The 21,812-nt window shown below is 38.5% G+C and overlaps 1 long non-coding RNA gene across 1 annotated transcript in view; it reads left to right on the top strand.

Moving 5' to 3' along the window:
• Positions 1–20,864, top strand: part of LOC140502119 (uncharacterized) — a 52,758-nt gene extending 31,894 nt beyond the window's left edge. The window contains exon 4 of the long non-coding RNA XR_011966543.1: positions 20,489–20,864. This is a non-coding gene — a long non-coding RNA (uncharacterized lncRNA). The remainder of the gene's footprint in view (positions 1–20,488) is intronic.
• Positions 20,865–21,812: the final 948 nt, after the last annotated feature.

Raw genomic sequence — 21,812 nt, 5'->3', positions numbered from 1 at the left:
TACATTCATTCTCCAGGCCCCCCAGCCAGCCAGCACTCTTCTGAACTAGGTCTTCTTGATTCCAAGGCTGGTGCTCTAGCCATTATGACATGCCACCCACCCACCCTTCCTAAAAACCTTATAGTTACTAATATGCTTAAATTTTTTATCTAAAATAATCACCCACTCCTCCTCCACAGAATGACTTGGTTCTTTGATTTTCTTTTGGTCTCAAGTGCCAAGAATGGAAGCTTGCTCCAAGGACTGAGTTATCTTTTATAGTCAGAGTCACACCTGGCATCAAACTACCAAGTGTTATGATAGAAGTACCTTACTCAAAGGTTGTTTTTTTAGCCTACTCTACAACCAATACTCCTGTTTCTGGGGGCCCTGGAAGGGAGTGAGCATGTGATTCTCAAACAAGAGATCTCATTTTTCCCAGCCATAAAGTAGCATTGAGTTTGTATGATTTTCATTTCCAGTGATGAGTTCACTTTTTATTGCCTTTTATTATAGCAAATTACGAGGCATTGGGTAGTAACAGAGGGGGTCAAGTAGATAATTAATGAGAATTAATCTGTGAAGAGGAATAAAATCTCATATTGGATCCCTGTTTTATGACTGTTTATTATGCAAGTGTGAAACATCAAAGGACACTAACCCAACTTGGCACCTTAATTACATTTTATTGCATTTAAGAACTTGATGGAAATTTTGTCTACTGCCAAGAAATACCAGTTTGGACCAATTATCCTTAACTGGTCTATCAGAAAGTGGAGGGCACTCTTACTGAAAGAAAGTTGCTTATAATTTACCCTAGGTGGAAAAGAAGGAGTGAGTTGATATCACCACTAGGCCCCAAACAGTGCAATTTCACAAGTACAAGACTGAATGGCTGTCCTTCGTAAGGTAACCATTAAACCTTGCTTACAGAGAAGCAGCTTGGAGTCACAGGGCCTTAATTTCAAATCTTGTTCCATCACATACTACCTGTGTGACTCTAGGCAAGTCCCTTAACCTCACTAGGTTTCAGGTTCCTATTCACTAAAATAAGGTAGTTTTGCTTCTAGGCATTAGCCAAAGGAGGTCAACAATAGAAAGAAAGGTCCCATCTGTTCATAAAAAAAAAAAAAATCTTTATAACAACACTTTTTGTGGTAACAAAGAACCAGAAACAAAAGAGATTTTTGAATGACTAAATAATCACAGTACATGAATATTATGGATGTATTACACTGTAAGAAATTATGAATACAGAGAAGTATGGAAGATTTAGATGAACTGATGCACAGTGAAGTAAGCAGAACCAGTAAAATTATAGAAATAGGATACATCAGGATGTTCCCCTTTTAGGCTTCAACAAAGCTGAAGGTTGTAAAGGGAAAAATTAAATAGATAGATAGACAATGATAGATAAATAGATAGGTAGACAGACAGATAGATAGATAGATAGATCAGATAGATCAGATAGATAGATAGAGACATAGTCATGTCCAACTCTTTGTGACCCTATCTGGAGTTTTCTTGGCAAAAATATTGAAGCATTTTTCCATTTTCTTCTCCAGCTCATTTTACAGATGAGGAAAGCAAGGCAAATAAAGTTAAGTGGCTTGCCCAGGTCCATTTCCTAACACAGGCCCATTTCCTAACACAGTTAGGAAATGTCTGAGGATGGATTTGAACTCAGGTCTTCCTGACTCTGACGCAGATGAAACCCTTACTTATAAATGAAAAAAAACAAAACAATAGAAATTGAATTCTGTGAAATTGTAGTAACAGGTCTTGGAGCAAAGGAAGAGGTGTGAGAAGGCAGCTCCCTGATCTCCTGCTTCATGGCAGAGGGCAAAGCTAGGGGTGCGGAGAGGCAGCTAGATGGTGCGCAGATTAGAAAGACTCATCTTCCTGAGTTTTAATCTGGTCTCAGGCACTAACTGTGTGATCCTAGGCAAGTCACTTAACCTTTTTGCCTCAGTTTTCTTATCTACAAAGGGATCTGAAGAAGAAAATTGCAAACCACTCCAGTATTTTTGCCAATAAAACCCCAAATGGGCCCACAAAGAGTAAGATATGACTGATCAACAGCAGGGATGTAGAACACAGATTGTCAATACCATACTTTTAAAAAATATATTGGCTAGTTTTTCTATTTTTTACTTTTAAAATGAGAGTGGTATATTAAATGATCCCTAATTAAATTTGTTCAAACCAAAGAGGTACTGATAGTATGGTAAACTTATGGTTTAGCAATGCCTCTCACTCAGAGAGTGGACAAGATAGCCCAACTGTCATTTCATTTCAGCTGAATTCTAGGGAACATTCATAGGTTCATAGGTTCTTCTATTTAGAGCTGAAAGGAATCTTAGAGAACACCTAATCCAGTGTGTCCATTTTACAGATGAGAAAATCAAAGCCTAGAAGATTGAGGTGAATTGTCCACAGTTACAGAGGAGTAGGGAGTACCCAGGTCATTTGATTCCGTGTCCAATGCCTTTTCCCACTGCATTGCATTTCCAATTCATTTGCTAGGTCCAGGAGAAAAAAAGATCACTTTGTTCAGTGATATCACTACTCTTCTCCTACCTAGGGCAAAAAGAAGGTTAAGAGTGGGTCCCAAACAGGTAAGGTCTGCCTGTGGCAAGGACTTGTCATTGTGTGTGGCTCAAAAGGGTCAGAATAGACATCTCTAGCCCCTTCTGCCCCCACCCTTCTCCAAGTGAGACTTTCATTCCTTCCAGGTGGGGAGGCAGGAGTTTGGGGCCAAAAGACACCACCCCTGCTCTTCTCAGAGAGAGTGGGTACTGAGATAGAAGTATATCTATCTGCTCCCTAACATATTATTAGCTTGCAGAAAATGATTGACTTCAAGTTAAACGTTTGACAGCTTTGTCAACTGAGGGTGCAAGGGGACCCTGAGATTCATATCTAAGGTTTGACTGCTTCCTCACCTAATTCCACAATAAACACACATAGAGAATAGGAAAGAAAGCATTTTATCTAGCAAATTAAAAAAGTAATTCATTTAGCAAAAGAGAAATCAGAGATACATAGGAGAATATAAAAGAGTGAAGAAATTCTCCCATTGGTAGCAAGATAACTCAACCAAGAAAGAGGGTCTTTGATCCCACTCAACAGGAATCTGCCTGGAGTCTCTCCAGTAGGAAGTGGGGAATACGATGGAGGCTGCCCTCTCCACTCATGTCTTCATGGAGTATTTTCCTTCAGAAACCTGAATTGGAATTGGCCTCTTTCTCATTCTCTTTTGAAGCTGGGAGACAGCTCGACACTACACCTGAAGAAGAGGGAGAATTCACACTAGAAGAGTCCCCAAAGGAGGCACTTGAAGGGCACTGATGAACCCGGAGCTCCCTTGCCTCTCACCTGGCCCCTCACTCGGGGCAAGACCTTCATTTCTAGTGGCAAGGACAGAGTCCTATGCCAACAGGCTTTGGGATAGGAGCTACATTCCTATCTTGTTTTCACCGTAAAAACCTATCAGAGAAAAGGACTACTGTGTCAGTAGAATCAACGTCGTCTGGTTCCAAGATAAAGAGCCTAGAACTTATCCATCTTTCTGGTCTGTCCACAGGTAAAATAGAGACAGTGACATTGCCAGACAATGGGGCTCACAGGGACAATGGGAAGGTTAGCTTGAATCATTGGTGTAGGGGGGAAAGGGTTTGGATTTCTCCAGCTTGCTTTCAGAGACATATTTCTAGCAATGACAGCTTAGATAAGGCAAGAAGACTTAGTGGCTTCTTTGGCATGCTAAGGAAGGTTTGAAGGTGCTTTTATTAAAACATATACTAAATTGCTATAAATATGTTCTGTTTTATACATAACCTATGTATCCTTATGCATCCCTCCTTTCTCTTCTTTGCGGAGAACCATCTCTTTATTTATTTTTGCTGAAAAATAAATAGAAAGGGCATAGAATCATATGAAGCAATCCAGTCCTTGACCTTGCAAAGAAGAGAGGGAGGGGTAGAGTTAAAGGTTTTTTTTTTTTTTTATTTAATCCAACAGGCCAATGGCACTTAAAAGCTACATTGTGACAGAAAGAACTTGACACTAGGCCCTGATAATTTGGATTTTGCTTTCATCCTTCCTACGTGTGCCAATTGACTAGTCCCATCTTTTCATAACTGCTAATTATTCAAAGGTCATTGGAACAAATTATGGCTATTAAATTTGGAACAAAGAAGATATGATTTTATAAAAGGTAAAATCAGAATATGGAGGGGAAAATGGAAGAGTAGGGGTCAGGACAGGACTGAACTCTGACATAGGATGGTCAATGATTAATAGGATTTATAATGGTGGAGAAAAAGAAGTCCATCCTTAGCAATGGAGGCAGATGACTTTCTTGAGTCAGAAAACCCCTTTACCAAGCACATAACTAAGGAGAATTCTGTGCTACTCATCTATAAAATGAGAGAGGTGATCCCAATATTCCACTCTGCTTGAAATCTATCATCCAACAAACCAATTCAGCCTATGAAAATTGACACCATCAGCTGTCAATATTGTATTTCATGGATCACGGATTCTTGTGTCTGGTATGTTCTGGTGTGGACATTCTAGCTCCTGGTGGTGAGTCTGATTGCTTGCCTATCAAGACAAAAGATAAGAGCCTGAATTCAAAATGCTTCCTTTGTCCTGATTTTGGTGAATCCAGATGAGTCAAGAAGCCATTCTGTGTCTCAGTTTCTCTTTCTATGTAATGAGAATTAATGAGGATTCATTCTATTTGCAAAACTTTTGCAATTAATTAATGAATCTGATGAAATTAAGAAGTTTTCTGACTGAGTAAAAATGAGAAGACAAAAAATTTAAATGTTTTTACGATTATCATAAGTGCTTGGACATTTGCTCTCCTGCATATTTCCTCTAACTGCCAAGGAGATATAGTTAGCCTTTGTTTGATAGGGAAAAATAAGCAAAAAGTCACACAGTTTCCCCCCCTCGTACTTATCCCTTTTGCTGACTGTGAATCAGCTCTTACTTAAAACTCATCTTTGCATTTTTTGGTGTCAACTTAACCCTCTATCTATTTTCACTGATCTACTTCCTACAGCTAGGACCATGCTTAAGTCGTCCCTATGGATTTGAGGACTGTGTATTACTCCTACTTTTTGTATAGTCAAGGCTCTGGCACCTGAACCCTTTGCCCTTTGATTGTTCCACCATGTGGAACAGCCACTCTCCAATTTCCTTTGCACATGGTGGCATTTCCTTCCATAGGCACCAGAAAAGGTATGGGGCAGGCCTGATGGGAAAGGTCCAAGAACAGACTTCAACTTGCATCACATTCCTTCCTTCCCGCTGTGTGCAACTGTAGTAAGAGATATTTTTCTGACCTTGTGAGTTAGTCATCATCTCATTTTGATAATTCCTCTATAAGATAGGGTCTCATAAAAAGAGCATTGAATTTAGAGGCAGACAACCTGGGTTTGAATCCCAGCTCACCTCTCCCTCTCTATGTGATGTCAGGAAAGTCAGTTGAACTCTCATGTCTTCCGTTTCCCCATATCTAAAATGAGGACGTTGGACATGGTGATATCTGAGGTATCTATGATATAATGATTCTAAACATTAATCTACAGGAAATTTGAAATTGATAGGAGACTCATTACCAACTCACATGCAGAAAAGTACCCACATTCCTCTCTAGTTTGGTAAGTGTGAAAAGAAAATGGCTTTACCTCTCCTATCCATCACCATTACTGCTATTACCATCACAACTATCTTCTTCCAGATCCTTATTTTGGTTTTGTTTTTTAATTACCTGTGGCCCAGAACTGCTGAGTAATTAATATTGTCAGACAAATATAAATGTCACATCAAGTTTCCAACAGGTATTCAACCCTGCCAGATGGTCAGGTGAAATGACAAACAGCATGTGAAAACTGACCCTGGGTAACCTCATCTTTAAAGCCTCAGTTATTAATATGTAATATGAAAGAGACATTGGATGGATTCAAATGGCTTCAAATAGATGCAATATGTACCCAGTACATGCGATGCTTACCCAATTGGATGCGAAAAATTTTAAGCAGTGTTCCAAGGAATCCTGGACATCAGAGAAAGTTTCAAGGTGAGGTAAATCAGAATAACGCACAGCACACACCTTGTAGCCTGAGGCCCACGCTCTTTATTGGAAAGTACCATTTAACATTATTGTTCACTATCCTGCTTACAAGTTGGGGCACAAAACCATTCATTTTTCAGTTCATCAAGCCTGACTGACTTCTCGTTATTAACTCACTTTTGATGGCAGTTCCTCCATACTGGACATCCACCAGTTGGTCAGGGTCTACGCACTTTAAAAATGATCTTTTCTCTGGCAAAGACTAGATATCGACTGCTATCTTACATCATATACCAAAAAAATAAAGGTCAGAAATGGTACATGACCTAGATATAAAGGGTGATATTGTAAGTAAATTAGAAGAGCATGGAACATATTAACTATCAGATTTATGGATAAGAGAGGAATGCATGAATAAGCAAGAGATGGAAATCATCGTGAGATGTAAGATGGATAATTCTGATTATATTAAATTTAAAATTTTTTACAAATAAAATCAATGTAGCCAAGAATAGAAGGGAAGCAGAAATTTTGGGGAGGGAGATTTTTATTCACTTTTTCCTGGATATAAACCTCATGCCTCAAAAATGTAGAGAAATGAGTCAAATTTATAAGAATATGATTCATTCACCATTGATAAATGGTCAAAGGATATGAACAGAAAGAATTTTTCCAGTTTTTTTTAACATTTTTATTTCAAGTTTTAAGTTCCAAATTATATCTTTTCCTTCCTCCCTCCCTCTTTCCCTTATCCCTTTCTGGGTTGGTAAGAAATCAGATATAGGTTAAACATTTCCATGTTAGTCATTTTGCACAAGCTAAAATAAAAAATGAAAGAGAGTGAAAAATATGCTTCAGTCTGTATTCAATCAATATTGATCCTTTCTCTGGAAGCACATAGCCTGCTGCATCATTAGTCCTTTGGGATTGTCTTACATCACTGTATTGCTGAGATAGCTAAGCCATTCACAGTTCTTCATTGAACAATATCGCAAACAGGCAGTTTTTTGATGAAGAAATCAAAGCTATCTATAATCATATGCAAAACTGTTCTAAATTATTATTGACTAGAGAAATGCAAATTAAAACAACTTTGAGGTTCCATCTCATATCTATGAAATTGGCTAAAATGATAGAAGGGGAAGACGACAAATGTGGGAGAGGATGTGGAAAAACTGGGACACTTACACACTGTTGGTGGAATTGTGAAATTATTCAGTCAGTTTGGAGAACAATATGGAATTATGCCCAAAGAGTTATACAGCTGTGTATACGCTCTGACCCAGCAATACCATTATTAGATCTATTTCTCAAGGTGATCAGGGAAGAAAGAAAAGAACCTATATGTTTCAAAATATTTAGAGCAGCTCTTTTTTATGGTGTCAAAGAACTGGAAGTTGAGGGGATGCCCATCAACTGGGGAATGACTGAATTGATTGTGGCATATGATTGCGACAGAATACTAGGGTGCTATAAAAAATGACCAACAGGTTGATTTTAGAAAAAAAAAATGGAAAGACTTGCATGAAATAACAGAGAGTGAAATGAGCAGACCCAAGAGAATGCTGTACACAGTAAGAACAATATTGTTCAGAGTATCTGTGAATGACTAAGCTATTCTGAGTAATATGATCATTCATGTCAACTATGAAGTACTTATGAAGGAAAATGAAATTTGTCTCCAGAGAAAGAACTGATATATAGAGATATGTGTTATATAATTCCACATATATATATCTATATCCAATGGTGGCCTTCTCTAACATGGAGTTGGGAGGGAAAGAGGGAAGGAGACAACTCGGAACTAAAAATGTAACAAAAAATATATAAAAAGAACAAATAAATAATTCTTTGTGCTTACTGCTGCTGCCAATACTGGATCATGGATTTCAATTGGAAAGAATCGTGGTGGGCCATTTAGTCCAAGACTCTCATTTTTCCGTTAAGGAAGAGAGGGAGATAGAGGTGACACCAATAGTTTACCTAGGTCACATGAGTAGCAAAATCAACCTTATTACCTTTACTCTGAGATCACCCTTAATTTATCCTGTCTACATCTTGTACATAATGCTTTACACCTTGTCTTCCTCATTAGGTTGTGAACTTCTTGAAAGCAAAGACTGTTTTTTGCCTAGGTGCATGATGAATGATTGCTGATTGTCTGGTTGATCATGTAGTTCAATATCACACTTCTTGGATGTTCCCTAGGATTTCATCTAATTCTATAAAGCTTGCCAACTGACCTGAATCCATTCAATGTTCGCCTTCTTCAGCATCCTACTCTTTCATTCAGTTGTTATATCAGTATTTATCTAGGTCCTATTATGTTCATAATATTCTGTTCTGTACTGAAAACTAGAATCGCCACTAAAATAGGGTGAACCAAATTTGTTTCCCATGGTACTAATGTGCAGGGGCATGGAAGAGCATGCCTCCTCCATGCAGTGTCTGTTATCCATGCATCTTTCTCTCTTGGTCCTCTACTGACACACACCACTGCATATACCCATCAGCCTACAATCTGTGAAAGAGTGAAAAAGAGCAATGGCTCTTTGGGAGATTTGCTCAAACTGGTAGGAATCTGAGAACTGTCATTCACATCCCACCTCCAATGCTTACAGAATGTACGGGACCTTGATTAAATCACTAAACCTTCCTTTACCTCAGTTTCCTCATCTGTAAAATGAGGATGTTGGATTAGATTGCCTCTTGAGGTCCTTTCTAGGTCTAAATCTATTATCCTATGATCCATCTTACCCAAGATCCAGTTGTCTCGGTGCCTCCCTTCACAAAGATCTCCTACCCCAAAGAAAAAGCTCCTTTGACTCATGACTATATCTCTAATGGAATTATCCTCTGCATGGTTCCTGATCCTTAACCTCACTATGTGTTTTTGCCCCAGTAAAAACATTCCCACTTGAAACATATACTAGGTACACAGATGTAGAAGACATGAGACCTGACTCCAAAGAAAAAATGGTCTTCCATATGTTTGCATCCTAGCAGAAGTATTTAACAGAATTTTGCACCAAGTATTGCTAAAAGATGTAGTCTTGTTGGAAAATGTGCCTTTCAGCGAATAGTCATAGGTGACATGGTAAAGAGACTACTCAAAGAGACTTTCTCAGTGTCTAGTAACTCCATTGGAGTTACTTTTATCTGTTCTGCAGAAGACTTGGTTTGGTCTGATATTTTACCATAATGCCATCAAAGACCAGGGTCAGTGACTGGTCTTCATTTGGCCTTCAAACCCTTGGCAGTATGGGTCCAATGACCTTTCCAGACTATTTTCACTTTTCCTTACTCTATATTTCAGTTAAACTGGCATGCTTATTGCTTCTCATCCAACATTCCATCACCCACCTCTATGAAGGTTATCTTCTCTATCAGGAATGATGTTTCTGTAGACCTCATCATGTGCACATGCAGATATGCACCAGTAACCTCATGTCTATCTTCCAAAGAGCTGAGTGAAGAGAGTACAAAGCTTTTGGGGAAGATTCCTAAGTGGGACACGCTGTGTGCCTTAGGCTGATCCTGAAAGATTACAAGAGAGTATAAACTGGAATGAAGGCATCAGGGCACAGGACGAAGAGATTGACTGGTTGTATTAATTAGCCAGATGGCATCATAAAGTAGTCAGAAAAGACTAGACAGGCATCACATGACAAACGACAAGGGGCCCAGCCCACAGAGATGCTTTAAGACAATGTGTTCATGTGGTAGAAGAGTAATTCATAACTTTATGGTTCCTGCAAATGCCAACTAGGAGCAGTTGCTCTTTATGGAATAAACTCCTGCTCTGATGAACTTCAAGAAGCTATTTCTAGAGTAGTTTTAGAGGGCTTCGAAAATCCGTTTGTGCAGGCACTTGTGTGTGGACACACACACACACACACACGCACACACACGCACACACTCCTAAAAACTACCCTCTCCACTTGAAATGCCTGATCGATACATGTCTTGGGGCAGCTAGGTGGCCAGCAGATAGAGTGCCAAGCCAGGAGTCGAGAACACTCATCTTCCTGAGTTCAAATATGACCTCAGACACTTACTAGCTATGTGACCCTGGGCAAGTCACTTAACTCTGCTTGCTTCAGTTTCTTATTTGTAAAATGTGCTGAAGAGGCACATGGAAAACCATTCTTTCCTGAGAAAACCCTAAACAGGGTCACAAGAAGTTGGACGCAACTGAAAAGTGACTGAACAACAATATATGTGAAGCTGAGATGTGGAAAATGATGAAGCTTCTCATGATGTACTCATTCTAAGTGCAGCCAATATGAAGGCATATATATATATATATGTGTGTATATATATGTGTGTATATATATGTGCATATGTACATATGTATATGTGTATGTATATATATGTATATGTGTATATGTGTGTATATGTGTATGTTTGCATATATGTGTGTGTGTGTGTGTGTGTGTGTGTGTGTGTGTGTGTGTGTGTATATACGTTCTCACTGATGTCAGCTCCATGACTGGAAAAGTCTGGTGGAAATGCAGTGCTTCCCAGCACTGGCCACTGCTTTGTCTCATAGAAGTCTAAAGACCAAAGTCACAGTCCTTGATCATACATAAGTTCTGCTCTTAAAATAATTTCCCAGAATTCTTAGAGAAAAGAGAGCCAGGACAGCTTGAATTGATGCCTTTCCTTTCTGTCTGCCGGTATTCAGCTAGAAAAAGACTTGACAAGATACCAGTGGAATGAAATGCCACCCCCTCGCTTGTGTCACTGTTTCACCAATTCCACAAAACTCAGAGGAGGAAAAGGGCAGAGTCCCTTCTGGATCATCACCAGAAGGGTTGACTCAGCTTAAAGAGATAAGTTTTACCCTTTAGGAGCCACTACTATAAAATAAGTATCAATGGTACAGATAGCACTACTAAGGACATGCTAAACATGATTAAATAGTAAGGGAGACATGCATTTCCTAATGAAGGGAGTAAAGAAATTGTATATCTGAGAAACCACAAATATATCAAATACTGTGGAAGATACTACACCAGGTATCATTGATTCCGTGATTCCAATAATGCAGATTGAGAATAATATTTGAAAGACACATAATTTTGGCAACATAAGCTCTCCCTCTGCTCGTGCAGGTGGTAGTACCCTTATGCCTTGGTAGGCATTCTTGCTGAGTTGTGATAGAAAAGCTCCTCACCCTCTGGTCAGCCTTCTGGTGATGAATGTCTCCCAACTTAGACGGGCTGGTCCTTCAACACCAGAATCACAGTCTGTCACCGAGTCCATAAAACACGCTTCCACAACTCCGTGAGAACATATGCTCTGCTGGCCCAAGACCATTCCCCCTGTGCAGTGAGTCCCAAGAGGCTTCCGTGTACAACATGAGATATGATGAAGGACAAAATCACGTGATGGGGTTCCACATGTTCGCTCTTCCTGGCTAATTGAGAAAGCCTTTCTAGATAAGCAGACATCAAGAACTGTTTCAAGACTGGAAAAATAGAAGAAATAGGATCATGATTTTGATTCTCAATCACTGATCATTCTATATAGACAGGTGGCAACATGCAGGTGCAAGGTATAGAAACAGATTAGGTTTCCCATCCAAGAAAATCAAGGGTCCTCAATGCGGGCAAGGAAAATAGAACTCCCTGAAGGGAAAGGTTTAGGGTGAATATTTATTAAAAATCTGGAAAATAGAAAATGCTATTATAGCAATGATCATGATTCTGGTGGGCAAAACGAGGACCTGGCCATCTTTAAAATGTTGCTGAGGGCAGGGACTGTCTTTTTCCTCTTTTTGCAGCCTTAGTGCTTAGTGCAATGGCTGATACGTTGTGGATACTTAAAAAGTATTTATTGAATGAATAAATAAATGAATGAATGAATAGCTAAAAAATGAAAGGGGAGGCAGATCTCTAAGATCTTTATTTAGTGGACTCTTGTTTCTAATAATGTCTTTGTGATCCTTTGTATTTACTTAATACCAAGGACAAATACATGCTGAAAAATTAAGTTCTCTTGGACATAATAGAATTATTTTGCTTGTAAAGATCCACGGACTGAAGAAAGACTATGAATTTTGAACAGACAGGTTGTTTCCCCATAATTCCAGAGGGAAAAAATCTTAAAGACTTTTAGAACTGAGCATAGGCATGAAGGTTTGGACTATCTCCATGGCAACTTAAGTATATCATTTCAATTTTAGTTTGAGATTTGAGTGAGAGAAAAGGAATCAAAACTGGAGTGGGGGAATGGAAACTTGGAGTGAGGTGTTAATACTGGCAGCTGACACTGCCATCACAGGTAATAATGCAACCTGAAGGGAAACAGAGGCATGCCTAGAGCAGAGTGATTCTTACTAGATTGTCCTTCTAAGAGACCTTACAACAGATATTGACTTTGCCTGTTCTCCTTCCCTCCACTGCGTTGTCTTGGAAGCCTGTGTCAAGTCTAAAGTTTGTCTGTCCTTTAAAGTCTGTTTATACTCCTATTTAATTAGTGCAACTGGTGATTACATAAGGGTTAGCCAATGCTCTGCTCTGATCTATGCATTTCATTATGAAAGTAAAGCCAGAGAGAAAGGGACGATGACTGAACAAGACACATAGATATGAGAAAATGGGATGGAAATCACACTTTCTCTATCTGAATTGTTGGGGGGAGTAACTTTTCTTGTCTAAGGGTTCCTGAACTACATGAAAAAGAATCTTATTAATTATTATGTTTTATAACCTTCTCAAAGCAAAATAAAGAATGGATGAATCTGGTTCTCTGTTTCTCACCAGCTAAAAATAATAGTTTGACTGTCTCATGGGGAAAAAATTTTTGCTGCAATAGTGACACAGCCCTTCTCTCCCACTCTACAAATTCCCAAATAAATTCTTTGTAAAAGAACTAAGTTGGAACTGGTGACTGGAGAATAGGTTGCATTTAGTGGAAGAAGAAGGGAAATGAGTGTATATGACCAACAATGTGCACATTTCAAGGACAGAGGCCAAAGGATGGGGAGAGAAAATCCTTTTCATCTTGTAGTGGGAACATCCAGTGAACATTTCCACCTTAGACAAACATCCGTCTCAGATCCATGGTTATATTTTATCAATGCTTTTACTTCTTATTAAAATATTCTGTCACTTCCCAATACTCTCCCCCTCCAAAAGAGCCCTCTCTTCTTGAAACAAAAACAAACAAAAAACATAGTTATGAAAAATGAAGACCATGCCTAACAACACAGCATCACTCTGTATCTGTAGATCACCATCTCCCTACTGAGTTAGAAGAGACCTTAGATGTCAATAAATCCAAATCTCCCATTTTACAGATGAAGTCCATGAGGTAAAGTGATTGTCCAAAGTCACACAGGCAGTCAATGGCAGAGGTGAGTTTTTAATTCAAGTTTTCTGACCCCAGATCCTGATCACTTTCTACAGACTCCTGCTGCTTCACAAAGAGGAAGATATACTTCATCATTAGTCTATGTGATGGTCTTAGTTCTGGTTTTCTTAAATTGTTGTTTTCTTTTATATTATTGCAGTTACCCTATGCATTGTCTCTTTTATTTCTTTAGTTTACATTTCTTGCCTCAGTAAGACCCAGAGCTTAGCTGAATTTACCCAGCGCACAAAGGCACAGAAAGAAGATGGATATTTTCTGTTTGTTCATTTCTAGTTTAAGGAAGGTCTGATATAGCCCTTTGAGGACACAATCTGCCCTACAATTATCATGATTGCACAGCCATCGACATTGACAGACTGAGTCCACACATAAGTGTGGCAAATATGAAGCACATGTGGAACTAACATAATATGCACCAGGGGAAAATAAGGGGGAGCGCATGCACGTCTGTTGGGCCATTTGATTGGCGGCAACAAGCAAGCAAATCTCAAGTTAGCAATAGACACCCCGGAGTCTGAGAAGCAGGTAGGTGGAGATGTCTAGGTTGGTTTTATGTCATCACAGCAGAATGACCTAAAGCCGCCAGAGAGGGGCACAGCACCTGAGTTCTATTTCTGTCTCTACCATAGAGACTCTTACCATATTTGGCCAGAAACTGGAAAGCTATGACTTTAAACCTGTTGTTGGGGAAAAGGCTGGCCTTGTGGTTTTCTGTACTCATGGGAAAAGGGAAATCACTTTTGCCATTTTCTTCCCTCCCCACCTCCTTGTCACTACCACCTCCAATGCATATTTTAAACGGTGACTCGGCATTTCCTATGTACCTTGGATCCAAGAAACGGATGGTAATTTGATCTTTGAAGGCCAAATATTTCTTTCTTACTAAAAAAAGAGAAAAATGGATACAATCATATTAGCTAGGGGTTTGGGTTAGCAGGAAGTTAAGGATAAAGGGATTCTATGGAAGGAAGGAAGGAAGGAAGGAAGGAAGGAAGGAAGGAAGGAAGGGAGGGAGGGAGGGAGGGAGGGAGGGAGGGAGGGAGGGAGGGAGGGAGGGAGGAAAGGAAAAGAAAGGAAATGAAAGGAAAGTATTTATTAAGTACTATGTGCCAGGCACTGTGCTAAATCCTTTACGAATACCTTATTTAATTCTTATAACAATCCTGGGAGGTAGGTACTACTATTATCCTCATTTTGAGATGGAGAAAGGAGACAAACAGAGGTTAAATGACTTGCCCAAGGTCACACAACTGGTAAATATCTGAGGTCACATTTGAACCCAGCTCTTTCTGACTCCAGGCCCAATGTCCTACTCTCTATGGCCACTGGCTACCTCCGGTTCTAGCTCTACAGACAACTAAGAGAATTGGGAATACTGCAAATTAAAAGTTGAGAAGAAAAGTTGAGAAAATATTCAAATTCTATGCAGATAGGCTGAGGAAGGCATCATGGTACAAAGGTCAATACTGAAATACAGAAGGTTAGAATTCTGATAAGTTGTCCCATATAGGAGAGGCAGGGAAGGATAATAGGAAGAATGCCGGCTTCAGAGAATGTGGGCAATTTTAGGTGAATCGTTGATCTTCTGGGATTCTGGAAAATAAGGGATTTGAACTAGATAACCTCTAAGGTCCCTTCTATTTCTAAATCTATGTTTCCATGATCTATGAAGGCTATAGTAAATATACAATATCAGCAGCTAGAAGATGAAATTCATTAAGGAACAAGTCTTGAATTTGGCTCAGACTTGCTGAATTGAGAAAGTTTGATTCCCATACCCAGCAACCTCTAGAAGCTCCCAAAGCATTTAGGGTTAGGATTAGGTGTGTCTGATTAGATAGGAACAGAGCAGCCCACGAACATAGTCTAGCAGTGACTTGGGGAGAGCAGAGAGGCTAGATGTCTGGTCCATCAATGCTCTAAATAAGGGGTGGGAATTTATTTCTCCTTGATCAATCCTGTGTGGATCTGCCGTGACAGTCCCATTAGGTTTCTGTTATATCATAAAAGAAGTTAGCTTTTGGCTTCCAAAAGGTTCATTTCTTCCCTTTGATGATAAATCACTCTGTAGGCTTTGGCTTCCCAGAATTATTTATACAAATCTCAAATTCCTTGGGAATAATTTTCTTTAAAAAGAACCACTATCTAATGATACCATCTATTAATACAGATGAATGAAAAAGAGAAAGGAAATGGAAATACAAAATAAGGCCATCTAATGTAATCTACTCCATTGTTTCTTTTCAAAGAAAACATACCAACAGTAACAACGCATTTATTGTTTTCTTTTCCAAAATTGCTTCGGCAAGTATTGTATGTATAAAATTGTGTTGCTGTCGCATTTTTTCTAGATGTAGTGTTTTGCTCTTACAATCCTGCTTTGGTTCATTTCGTATTACCACCTGTCCACATCTCTTTGCCCTCTTCATATCCGTCATTTTGTGTTACTTAGTACCATATCATTACCTTGATATACTACAGTTTATTTATCTTTACTTCGCTTGTTTGGAAACTACATTGTTTCTAGTTTTTTTTACTATTGTCAACGAAGCAGTTATATATAATTGTGTACAATTAGACTTCACGCTACCTCTCCTCACCCCTCTTTCCTAGCATTTTTAGGCTATAATTCCAGTACTGAAGTCACTGAGTCAAAGAGTAAGGTTGACTGTAACTTTTATTGTGTATTGCAGATTGCCCACAAAATGATTTTACCAATTGTGGCCCTTTAAACAATAATGTAATAAAATATGTATTTCTACATAACAGCAAATTTTACTAATTTGAATTGCTTTTGCCAACTCAAAGGGCATTACTCTAAAGTTATTTTGATTTACATTTCTCGAGGGTCTGAACAATTTTCGCAAGATTAGTGCCCTCTCTGGATTACCTTTTCCAACTCTCACCTGCAGGTTGGACCTCTCAGAGGATAACTACCTAATTTCCAAGTTGTTCTGGGACTCTGTACCCCTAAATCTGGTCCACAATACAGCATTTGATAAAGGAAGGAACTCCCTAGTATGACCTCAATGCTAGTGCTACAAATTTACTGATAGTGTGAAAATGGGAGACAATCAAATGTTCTCTGAAGTGGATTCACATTCAGGTATTGTATTAAACTAATTGACCTCTGACATCCCTTTCAATCCTCTCATTCTTCTTTCTAACTTCCTTTGTCATTTCTAGAAGAAATATAGAAGAACCTGTTGGGAGAAAAGTGATAATTTGGGGGGGGGGGGAAGTTAATGAGCTATTTCTTTCATTGGAGGTCTTTTTGAGATTTTAAATGTTTTTATTATAGTTTTTAACATAAATGCCTCTGAGTTGAATTTTTAGGTTTCTTTTAACTTCTAGTTCTGAAAATTCTTTCTGGAGAATGTTACATGTATATTCTGAAACTTTTCATGGACAACTTACTGAAATGGAGTGACCAGATTAATTTCTTCTTCAGTATTTCCTGGGATTTCAGTAATTCTGAAATTTTATCTTCTCTTTAATCTTGCCCCTCAAATCTATCACTTTCATCTGGATTGTCTCCAAATTATTTTCTAGCTATTTTCTGTTTATTTTTCTGCTGTGCCTGTGTCTTTTTTCATCTTGAGCTTTACTATAGCAATTCCACTTGTAGCTGGGTCCATTAATGTGTTTAATTTGCCTCTGTTATTTTCCATTATCTTTATCATATCTCTGCCAAAGACATGATAGCTGCTTTGGATTCTTCCTTTGATTCTTCCTGAAATTTCTTGGTATAACATTTGGTTCTTTTAATTCTTCTCCTGTCTTTCTCCCCATCGCTTTAGTTTTCTTTCATTCCTCAGTTTTTTCTTGCCTGGTTTCTGACAGTCCTTCTCAGTAACGTTTTAGTCCTCATTTCCTCTTCTGCTTGTCTTACTCCATAATATTTCCTTTTAATAACACCGGAGCTTGTCGTCAGTTTGCTCATTTCTTTTGGGTACATCTTAATTTTATTATAGTGATTTCATTTCTTTTTAGTGTTTCTGCTACATCTATGAGGGAGGATTATGAGGAATATGAGTTCCATGAGACCTCTCAACAATGATTTGTTGCTGTTGTTTTTTTGGTTTTGTTTTGTCTTGGGGGCATTTTTCTTGCTAATATTCCTACCTTGAGATTTCTTATGCAAGGAGAAGCAGAGAGAACAATATTGACTGAAATGTTGTCAAATTCATCCTATGTCAAGTTACAGATAGAACGTAATAAAGGTTCTTACCACCTAAGTCCTTGATGTTGCCAAATGGTTCAACAGCAGATATAGATATTGCTCTAACAATGGAAATGAAATTAAGGAAGGTACAAGACCATGTGCTTTGCCACTGTACCCTAAGAACCACATGGCCTTTCCATCTGATTTTCAGATGAAGTCTCATCTATTATCTATCCTTATTATTAGAACATGAGCTCCTAGAGAGTGGAGAATAGTTTCCTTTTCTTTTCTGTCTCCAACTCTTAGCATGGTGATCACTTCATGATTTATTTCTTTTTTCTTTTCTTCTATTTCTTGCTTTCCCTTTTTCCCTTCTTTGGCTCTTTTGCTTCCTTCTTCCCCTCCCTTCCTTCTTTCATTCTTCCCTTCTTTCCTTCCTTCCTGTGTTCCTTCTTTCCTCCCTTCCATCCATTCTTCCTTCGTAACTCCATCCTCTCCTTTCCTTCCTTCCCTCATCCCTTCCTCCCTGCCTTCTTTCCTTCCTTTTTTCCTCCTCCTTCCCTCTCTTCCCTCTTTCATCCCTCCTTTCCTTCCTTCCTCCTTTTGTTCCTTTCTCCTTTCCCTTCTTTTTCCCTACCTTTTTCACTCTCTCCTCTCTTTTTTCCTTTGTTCCTTCCTTCTATCCTTTTTCCCCTCCTTCCTCCCTTTTTCCCTCTTTCCGTTCTTTCTTTTGTGCAAGTCACTTAACCTCTCTGAGACTCAATTCTCTCTTGTGTAAAATAGGTCATTACCTATCTTACAGGGTTGTGGTGTAGATCAAAAGAGATAATGAATATAAAGTACTTTATAACCCAAAAGTGTCATGTGAGTTAACTATTATTTTTCATATCTGCCTTTTCCTTACATCATTCCTTGTCAAAATAAGATCTGAACAAAGGACAGAGGTTGGAGAGATAGAGGAAGGGATGGCTGGGCTAATTTCCCATTTGTCAAGTAGCCTAGAAGACCAAGCCCAGCATTATGTCAGATGCATTCACATGACTCCTCAATGGCACTGCTACGCACCCATTCTGATGAACGGTCATGAGTGGAATGAATCTTTTCTCTACTTATGGATATCTCTTAGACCAGGGAGATAGAAGTAAACAACTTGAGTCTTTCATGTTGGCTTCTGATGACATTTATCATGTGGAATAAGGAAAGCCCTTTGGGCCTCTATCCTATGTAACTTTACAGGAACTCTCATCAGAGGAGAGAATCCCTGTAAAATCTCACAACTCTGGTTGTGGTTCTGGGCTTCCTGACTAAGGAGTCAGGATGAAGGGTTTGCCTCACTTGCCGTCAGTGGCTAAGGTGTTTTTTGTCTGTGTTGCTTGCCTTGTGACTATTTTTATCTTTACTGCTCAATATTTGGATTACTTTAATTTTAAAAGTTAACATTTTAATTGATCCATAAAGATTTTTAAAAAGCAAAAGTGACCAAGTAGCTTACTTCTGTGGGAGACTCAACCTAACCCTTTCAGAAAGTCCACTTTTTCATCTAGTATTTTTGATTGGATGAAAAGTCAATGTCACATTTCATGAGGGTGAATAATAATAGTAGTAATGAGAATAGTGGATGTTTTATACTAAAGGAGAAAGGGTTGCAATACTTGAAACAGAGCATGGGAAACTAAGGACTAAAGGCAAAGAAACTGCTCTCAACGGCTCCCTTACCTCACAGGGGTCCATTTGATTCCTAATTGACTTGAATGACAATATTTTGTTTTGTTTGGTTTTTTTTCACACCTTTTTCCTTCTGCAGCAACTTCTGTGAAAATGATTTTATTCAGTGTAAAGAGTCTTTAGCATTTCCTTCTCTCCATTTCTTACATAACCAAATCACATAAAATTCCCAGATGATCTTCAGATCATAGCCTTATTGAGCAACACTCATCGCTGCACACATTTATGAAGAAGCCCTACCCTCAGGCTCATACATACCTACTATATAAACTGCTTTAGATTTGGAATGGTTATGACCAAATTGCCTTAACCAGAGTTGGGATGAGGCCAGATTCTGGCTTACCACTTTATAAGAAAAGTCTACTAAATATATAATAAGATGATAAGTCTCAGTTTCCTCATCCTTATCTTTAAGATGAAGGGGTTGGACTATGTAATCTCCATGATGCCTTACAAGTCCAAATCCTATAAATTGTAACCCTGACCTATTCTCAACAACATGACATTTATATTTCACCCTGGACTGAAATAGTCAAGTACTTTGTTCATCTAAAGAACTGTAGGCTCTACTATCTGGTCTGGTCATTGTACCAGATAAATGACCTCACTTATCCCTGATGTTCTGACTGCTTATTAGTTAATGATCCTTGGACTGGTATAAAATCTTGATGAGATCCTTAGTCACAGATCTGCCTTGGCATCTTAAAAATCACTCTGAGACTACAATGAGGCAACAGGACCCTTTGAGTTGCACTCTGGGATCATTGCCTGGTTTGGAGAGGACAAAGAAAGCATGGAGGGAGGAGATACCAGAATGCCTCCATCCTGTGAGAGCCTTTCAGATACTCCAGGGAGAAAATACTTCTAAAATATGTCAATGGAAATGTTCAGAAGGCTGTCACATTTGGTTTAGCCCTTCTCTCCTTCTCAACATGCCCTTATCTGGGTTTTAAATCACACTTTGGGCTTTACTTAATGAAGTAATCTTTGATCAGATTTGATTGCTGATATTATGGTTTCACTACCAAGGAAGATAGATGAGTCCCTGAAGTACAGAATGATTTTCCCACTCTCGAGTAAGTTTCATATCAAATTTTCTGTCAGTGATGCCTTGGTTTTCTCCTATTCCTCTGCTTTACTGATGCTCACAGGTGTCACTGGTCCATCGAGGGAATTTGAATGCTGTCACACTTCCATCAAGACATTCCACACTTCAGAAACTAAGGATCCTAATCCTAAGACTCTCCAGCATGGAAGAAATTAGATTTAGACAATGCTTCTCATCTAATACAAAGGCAAACTTCAGATGGATAGATGACCTAGATATAAAATGTTATATCATAAATAAATTAGAGAAATAAGGAAAAAATATTTATCAGATCTATGAATAGGAGAAAAGTTCACTACCAAACAATAGACAGGATCATAGAAGATGAAAGAATAATTTTTAAGGTCTTCCACAAACAAATCTAATAAAGCTAAGACTAAAAGAAAAAACAACAGTGGAAAATATTTGCAGCATTTTTTATAAAGGTCTAATTTCTAAAATATATAAGGAATTAAATTTATAAGAAAAAGAGTCACTTCTTGATTTATAAATGGCCTAAGAATAAGTAGAAGAAATTCAGACTGTCTATACCCATGTGGAAAAATGCTCCAAATCACCACTTATTAGAGAAATGCACGTTGAAGCAATTCTGAGGTTTCACTTTATATCCAGTAGCGTGACGATGATGTCAAAAAAAGGAAAATGATGCATATTGGAGTAACTAATGGGAAATCAGGTATATTAGTGGACCTGTGAATGAGTATAGCCATTCTGGAAAACCATTTGGAATTATACACCAAAAACTAGGTGAATAGTTGATTCATATTTATTATAATAAATTTGTTTTTTCTTTTCTTTTTATGAATTGGGAGAGGATTGGCAAGTAGAGAAAATAGATTTCTGTTAAAAAAAAATAGGAAGCTGTGAAATGTTACCTTCACTTTCAGATGAGGACATTGTATTATTAAATTTTGCTTAATTGCTTTATTTGTCACTAGAGACCTCTCAAGGAGTGTTAGTAATCTATAACTACATGTGATATGTAGACAACACATCAATAAAACTTCAAGTAACCCGCCCTCAAAGAGATTTAAACCTACTCAGAGACTGTAAAAAAAAAATCATTATATTACCTTATCTGCCCTCTCTCCCATTGCCCAGTGCAAGCTCTGTGTTCAAAGGTCATGAGCAGTGGGTTTTCATACAGTGCCTTTCAAGAGGAAGTGTAGTGAGCTTGTTCCCTGAGAAAAACCCAGTAATTTTAAAAAGGTTGATCTCCAGGGACTTGAGAAAGCAAAGGAAAATAATTCTAGTGCCAAGTACAAGGCACACAAGATAGGAGGATAACAGGTTGACCTCTGGAGGAGACCTTAGATGTCTTAGCACTGTCTTCCTCTGATAACTGGGCAAACTGAGGCTCAAGGATG

The sequence above is a fragment of the Notamacropus eugenii genome, chromosome 4, assembly GCF_028372415.1.
Source record: "Notamacropus eugenii isolate mMacEug1 chromosome 4, mMacEug1.pri_v2, whole genome shotgun sequence".
NCBI lineage: Eukaryota > Metazoa > Chordata > Mammalia > Diprotodontia > Macropodidae > Notamacropus > Notamacropus eugenii.
The sequence above is the reverse complement of the archived record's forward strand: the minus strand, read 5'-3'. Positions and strand labels throughout refer to the sequence as shown.